This window comes from Gekko japonicus, unplaced genomic scaffold (genome assembly GCF_001447785.1).
Source record: "Gekko japonicus isolate JY-2015 unplaced genomic scaffold, Gekko_japonicus_V1.1 scaffold161, whole genome shotgun sequence".
Lineage (NCBI taxonomy): Eukaryota > Metazoa > Chordata > Lepidosauria > Squamata > Gekkonidae > Gekko > Gekko japonicus.
In genome coordinates, this window is record NW_015167062.1 from 1,046,582 (window position 1) to 1,054,818 (window position 8,237).

Below are 8,237 nucleotides of genomic sequence, written 5' to 3' on the forward strand. Positions count from 1 at the left end.
TTAGTTGTGGTGCATAGCAACTTCAGCCAATTTGGGTTGGTTCATCAGTAGTGTCCCTGCTGAGAGTAGTTACTTCTGGCTACATTTACCCACATTCTGATAATATCTGGATGGTGTACCACCTTGATGCCCTTTTGACTATTAGGTGGTATATAAATAATTTTTAATAAATAAATGGAGGAACTGCATGGACAGTGGTAGTTTATATGTGAGTACAAGATACAGGGAACAAAAACCAATGAATGAGTATCCTGTCCTGCTTCTGAAAATATATATGTATCTTGACCTGGTCCAGCAAAGCAGTTCTTATGCTGATAGGATACAGCAGTTGCTAAAGCTCTACCCCAGTGGTCACAGTAAGTTCCTGAAGGAGAGTAGTTCTGTAGACACATTTGCCCAACAGTCACCTGTATACCTTGTCAGCATTGAGGTACAAATCATGACTTCATTCAGTGGTAGGGTTGGATCCAGAACTGTCATGAAAAAGTTTATAAAGAAATACTATTTTTTGTTGGACTGCTTCCTGCCCCATGAAGTTCCCGAAGTTTGCTTTGGTGTCTGAATCTCTAGACTAATGTTGCATATCCAAATAATTTCCCATGTTGCTTTGCTGTTTTTAAAACCATGTTAGGTACTGTTGCCTTCTTAAACACGGCACACTCAATAAAGTTGCCTGGAGCTACAAGTGCTTCACCAAGCATTTAAGCAACATGCAACTGTCACTGACTCAGGTGTCTGTCTACAGTCTTTAGAAAGTATGATGAGCCAGTAGGCGTTGCTTAGTCACGCTGCACCCCACTCACTGGAGTCAAAAACTTTACACTATTGTTCCCTTGTCTATTTTCATTAAGCCTTCTCTGTAGCGTTTAGTACACAAAGGCCCTGCAGCATGTTTGGTTGGAATGAGAACTGTATCTCCTCCTACAGGTTCTACTGAAGACTTTTTTTAAAAAAGAAAAATATATTTGAATCCCCCCCCCCGCACCACTAAAAATGAAAGTTTTGGAAATGGGAGGAGTGAATTAAACATTGCAGTCCTCAGTTACACACGGTATATGTCCACGTAGCAGAATGCAGTAGTGATAAGCTGATACAGTGCTGAGGTAGTAGAATGAACTGTACCAGACTAAAAGTGACACATAACATATTTTCAAACATTCATAGATTAAAGATTCCCTAAGTGGAAAAACAGCCCAGCAAGCAAAGAACTAAGGAAGAACTTTTTCTTCCTGACATTCTACTTTTCTGTTTGTAAGGGCTTTCCATATAGGAGAGCATTAAAATGGAACTGTTGACTGCGTTCTGAAGTGATACAACCCATTATTCTACCTCAGAATTCTGGCATCTCCTCCTGCTTCATATGTAGAACCACAAACTGAAGGCCAATAAGACGAGACACAGGACGTTTGGTGTATGCAGTTCCTAGCATTCTTCTTCTTTGAGATAATCAAGGAATCAGTTCCTGATCTGGAGTGTGACTGTGATGTGTGTGCACCGAGTAAGCCTTTTTCCCAACTTAAAATGACCCCCCACCATGGGCTGCAGTTGCCCCCACTGGACTGCAGTCTGACACTCAAGTTTGAAAAGCTACAGAATCTACACTCATTCAACCCTTCATTCTTCTCAATATTCTTCCACAGAAATTTTAGTGCTAATATTTCCTGAATATTATGTGGTGGGACAAATCTTCAGAAAAGATTTGATTTTTTTGCAATAATTTTCCAGTAGCAATTAGAATGTTTTGACAGACTCCGGCACACAATAATCAGCCTTTGACAGCTGACTTGTGATAGAATTTAGTTAACTTGATATTGTTAAGTCTGGGCACATTTTTAAATTAGATGTCAAAATAGAATTTTTGAATTAAAATGATAAATGACAGAACTACATTTTAAAAAATGTAAGTTTCAAAATGCAAAGATCCAGCAGATTTTGAAAATTTACTATATTTCATTATCACATTGAGGATCACTGGACTAAACCACTGAAAAAATGTAGCACAAAAAAGTGGCACATAGCTTGACATTGTGGCTTGCACAGATTTGACACATTGGAGGAGCATCTCCCTACCAGTCGACCTTAGTCCGCAACAAGCTTTTAATGAGTAACCTAGAGAATTTCTGACCTGTGCAACAATACTGGGCCACAGACAAAACAACAACAACAACAAAGAGTCCATGGGGAGACCAATCCCACCAGCCACAGAAGCTCCTTCAACAAATAGGCCAGAGGATGTCATGTGATAATCCCTGATCCTTATAAAGGCTTCTGGATCAGATTGGCTCACTGGTATAAGTATCCAGGACAGGGGACAGCAACACCTGACTGTGAGCCGCCCTGAGCCTGCTTCGCGGGGAGGGCGGGTTATAAATTGAATTTATAAATAAATATAAATAAATTCATAATCAAAGAGCCAAATTATATCAAAATTCAGAGCAAGCCCATATGCATAACTGAAAAGATCCAACTTAATGTTACTGATAATTGACATATCTATATATCTAATTCTCAACAGTCCCCTCAGTGTACAGATACTTATTTCCACAGGTAGGGGGCATACTGTCCCCCAACAGGTTTTTCTACAGACTCATGGGGCTACAGAAAAATCCAAAAAGTTTTTTTAAAAAAACCCTTGGTAAAGGTTAAATTCCCCCCAATACCTTTTGAAATGGCCACCGCAGGAATCTACTCCAGGCCCCACTGCATCAACAATAAGAGGAGGGAGAGAGAGCAGGAAGGAAAAGCAGGACTGGATCTGGGATTGGGGAGTGGGAAGCACCCTTTCCAGGCCTATTTTGGAGCCAGGCCTGGGACTAGGATTGTCTGCTCCAGGTTGGGAAATTCCTGGAGATTCTGCAGTGGAGTCTGAGGAGTGCAGGGTTTGGGGAGGGGAGAGGCCTCAGCTGAATATAATGCCACAGAGTCCACCCATTTTCTCCAGGGGGACAGATCTCTGTTATTCGGAGTTCAGTTGTAATTCTGGGATATCTCTAGGTCCCACTTGGAAGTTGGCAAACCTAGGCCTAGCAGCACCCTCTGGGTGACTTGATACAACCTGACTTGCATGATTCAACTAGGGTCAACAGTGGGAGGGCTTCTAATGTCCTGGCCCCACTGCTGGACCTCCTGATGGCACTGGTATTTCTGGCCACTGTGTGACACAGAGTGTTGGACTGGATGGGCCTTTGGCCTGATCCAACATTGGCGTCTCTTATGTTCTTATGTTCTTATTGGGTGGAAAGGACAGAAGGATGTCAACTCCAGGGGATGGTGGGGATTGAGGTGGGGAAGGGACTTCAGACAGATATAATGCCATAGATTCCACCCTCCAAATAAGATTGCCAGATCCCCTCATTGCTCCAGCGAGAGGGGTTTTTTTGAGGGGGGAGTTCCAGGGGTGGGCATGGATGCCCCAAGCTCCACCCCAAGCCCTCCCCCCCTGCCTGATTTAAAGGGCTTCAGCTGATCATTGGGGACCATGGGGCCTGCCGACCAGCTGGAGGGCCCTTTAAATCTATCATGAGGTGGGAGACGGGTGGTTGTGGGCCATACACTTGGCTCGCAAAAAGACCCTTAGCTGCTTTGAAGGGTGGAGTTTATGGAATTATACCCTGCTGAGGTCACTTTCAAGCTCAAACCTCATCCTCCCAAGGTTCCACCCCCAAATCTCCAGAAATTTCCCAGCATGGAGCTGGCAACCCTAAAAGGAACTGATCTCTGTATTTGGGCAATCTGTTGTGATTCCTGGAGAGCAGCTGCTGCCACTGCTGGGAAGGGGAGTAAGTGGGAGGCCAGGAGAGTGACAGGGCAGAAAGGATGATGGGGTGGGGACAGAAAGGAAGTGACAGGCATGAAGGGGAGAGAGAATAAGAAGAGGGGTGGCAGGAAGGAGAAAGAGTGTGAGAGAAGAAGGGGGGGAGGGGAAGAAGCAATGGTTAATTATGCATAAAGGTTTGGCAGCCCAAACACTGGTTGGTGTGAGTTCTTAATTTTTAAATTAAAATTTTATTTATTTATTTATTTTGCCATCAAGTCACACCTGACTTATGACAACCCCATTTGGTTTTCAAGGCAAGGGACCTTCAGAGGCAGTTTGCCATTGCCTGCTGACCAGGACTGACCCTGCTGAGCTTCCAAGATCTGGGCTATCCAAGGTCATGGTGAGTCCTTCATATGCACATGGAGAACCTCTCAGGAAGTAATAAAGATAGACAAGAAGTATGCTGTGTGATTGTTTTAGTGCACTGAGCTGGCAGAAATATGCACATGGTTCGCACTTGGGTCACTTGCAGCTGTTCACCCCTATAAATTCTCTTTCTTTAAAGCATCTCTGAAAAGTACTGGGTTTGACGCATGGAGAACTCGGACTACGACATGTGTTCAGATACGTTTATTGCACTTCACAACAAGACTTAATAAACGGCCCTGCAAAGCCAACTATATACACTCCACCCGGTACACCTATGTTCCCATAGGAGGGTTTGAATTTACTGCCAAGGGTGCTATTGGTGGACTTGAGGTGGACTAGGATCCTAGGTCCCCTTTGTGTTTGGGGACCAAGCTCCTGCTTTAGCCGCGGATCCCTGGTGGCGGTCTGCATACATAACAATTTCTAAGAAGTCCTTTCTATGGATAAAAATCTTTCCCTGCCATTCCGTTTACATACGAAAAGGATCTAACATCCCTCCAATATACTTTTAAATTAAAGATCTGGTTTCGTTTTGGAAAGAGCCATGCATATTTGGTTCCATACTGACTGAGCCATCAGTTGCAGATCCCTGGTCTAGGACAAGTGATCTGCTGGCCAAGACCCAAACTTTGGTGTGCCCCACCCCACCCCACCCCAACCTGCGTCAGCTTCAACTTTGCAGTAGCAGTGTGTGAGATTACCATAACGGACGAGCATAAAACACCGTACAACTGAAACAATAGGCCCAACTCTACAAAATTAGCAATTTTGAGCAGGCCAGGCTAACACATGGGGTTGTAATCTGGAACAAGACCTGAGGAATTGCTTTTTTCCCTTCTGCGGTTTGCACTTGTTATTTAAATAGATGCCCAAACCGATTTGCAGAGCAGGAATTATAGATAAAGAGCCATATGGGGGGGAGGGGGGGCTGGGACATGACTCTAAAAGGTGCTAGGCACTCTGCTTGGAGATTCTTTGGACTGTTCTTTAAATGACATTAAGAACCTGATGGAGGAAGTCCTTGCCAGAGCAATCAAAAAGCCTTGTAATGGCAATCCAACAGACATTATGAAGTAATTGGCCTGAACACAATCAGACAAGCCCTGCTCTTCAGTAAAATTCAAATAAAATCTAATGCCATAAGAGTTTTAAGACCATCACATCCCCAGCACCAGTTTAGCACATTCCTGATCAGATTAAACTGTAGAGTGAGTCAGAAAGTGCACATAAATTCTCCACAGCCATGCCAATTGTGAGACAGAAAACTGCCTTATATGTGCCATGGGTCAAGAGAAATTAGGGTTAGGGAGGATATTTTCAGTAAATGGAGGTCCCTCTAAGCACTGAATGAAAATTGCTAACATCCTGGAGGAATTTAAATGCCGAAGCGGGAATCCCTTTAAAGTGAATCAAATGGAATGCAGTGAAGAATACGCATTGCTGTCTAGTGGATACAAGGCATTTGCAACAGTCTGCAGAACAGCCTAGGAGATTGGTGATGGTCTATTAGAGTCCCCTAATAGATGGCAATTTGACAGAGGAAATCCATCCTATGTCAGCAACAGCAAGTCATCACTCATAGTTGGTGTATGACAGGTTCCCCACAGTGTTTAAACTAAATGGGTGGTTTCACTTTCGTGGCTCATTAGGATATAGGAGCCAGCATCATGACTGGCCAGTAGAGTAATGTAGCACTTTCCTCCTTAGTTCCAATAAAGAAAGCCTGAATATTGACTTAGGGCGAAGGGGTATTTTGCTTTGGCTTGTGAGCTTTCCAGAGGTATCTGGTTGGTCACATTTGTAGAGAGACTTCTGGATTAGACGGACATGCTGTGATTCAATGAAATTTCCCACCCCCCCATCCATAGCACAATACCTTGTCTTAAGAAATGGATATCCAAATTCCTTTGAACTCTGCATGCATGCAGATGAAGCAGAAGAACACTGCCGGATCCCAACCAGACTGAATTTTGGTGGACTGAGTGTCAAGTCTAACATCTTTTTGATCTTCTATCTTAAAATGTTCATCATGGGACTGTGATCAGAGTGTTCAACAGCTGTGATGAAATCTGTTGGCATCAGAGCTCACAAGGCAATGTTATATCCAGGTTGGCGAACAATACTGGGACAACAATGATTTTGGAGACTGGAGAAAGAAAATCTTATAACTAGCAAACTGGGTAACATTAGCTGGGTCAGTATTATAAACCCTATGAAGTATACAGGGTTGAGTAGAAGTACTTACAAAAGGCATGCTCTAGTAAGCATAATACCTTCAGGCTTCTTGAAGGAAATATAAGAGAAAATCCATTAACCGAATAAAAGATGGAGGGCAATGCAAACATTTATTAATGGAGTGAGTACTCATACATCAGAAATAATGCTGTGAAATCTTTGTTACCTGTCCAGATTCAGGTCTAAACCTAGACCAGGAGTGAGAGGGTCAGAGTTTACAGAACGATAGCCCCACAATCCTGTGCTTAAATGCAATTCTGATAATTCCACTGGTGCCCCCAAACTTTATTATATGTCTTGGAAATTATATTCCCTTGCTGCCCAGAGTATCATCCATTTCTATGGCTTCATTGAGACCTAATGGTCCATAGGAAGAAATTCTGCTCTTCCACATCTGTGCAAGAGCTTTACAATACACCAGCTAATGACTGGAGGAAAGAGGAGAGCAGATCATCAAACACATATGATGTGCTGAGTCAAGGCTGGTGTTTGAATAGCCCTGTACTGTGCTGAAGAGGCTCTCTCACTATCTTTGAGTGTTGCATCTGTGAAGTGTATGGACCCTACCTGTCCACTTGACTGTGGCTAAGAAACATACCCCTGCACGTGTTAGAGAGTGGCTTTTTTGTTCAGCAGGGTTTTGCATTTAGATTGGTTTGTGTTGGAAATGATAGTTTCTATAATGCATCTACTACTCTACCAAAGTCTCTTTTCATCATATTGGCCTTCATAGAGTGATATGTTTACTATATCAATTTGACACTAGTGGGAGGAACCTGCTTTTATTTATTAGTTGGGTCACGCCATCACTGCATATAGAACATTACAGGATAGCAAGCATTTGCCCCAAGGAGCCTACAGCCTACAACTGTGAAGCTACTCCTTCAGCTGACAATCCCTCACTCAGGTGGTAGACAATTTTGTCATCATCTGAGGTTCTATTTGCTTTATGAAAGTATAACAGTACCATAATCCCTTCTGCCTACACAGAAATGCAAGCAGATGTGATTATTTAAAGGCATATATACCTATATATATGGTGCTATCTTTCATTATCTACATTTCCAACCACAATCTCTCTCTTCTCTGCCCATCTGGAATATCTCATTTTTATGTCTATAAAGCTCCAATCTTCAGAAATATAATACTTTGCATTTATATGATGCCATTTATCCTACAGCACCAATGTACCTTTCCTTGGTTGATGACAGTGATGTTTTAGCACTGCCATTGCTTAAAAGTGGAGCACAGCGGCCTAGAAGAACAACAGAAATGTCATCTGTTCACAGCACCCAACTATGACCTAGGGGGAATTCTTCAAGGTTATTATTATTTTGTTCTGTGAAATGTTTAAATAGACTTGTATTAAACACAGAAAAAAGGTAGTAATAATTACATCAACTCTGTGTATTTTTGGACCAGAGGTATAAATGAAAGATGTACAGTTTATCCTACAGTCAACGTGAGTTTAAAATGTGGATTTCAGCTCTTTTATTAATGTTTCTTCCCCTCCCCTCCCTGTGGCACAGACCTTGATGGCTATGCATATTGTGACAAGAACATAAGAACATAAGAAAAGCCATGTTGGATCAGGCCAATGGCCCATCCCGTCCAACATCCTATGCCACACAGTGGCCAAAACCCAGGTGCCATCAGGAGGTCCGCCAGCAGTGCCAGAACTCCAGAAGCCCTCCCAGTCATGCCCCCCAAGCACTAAGAATACAGAGCATCACTGGGTTTGATTCCCCACTCCTCCACTTACACCAGCTGGATGACCTTGGGCAAGCCATAGTTCTGTCAGAGCTGTTCTTGA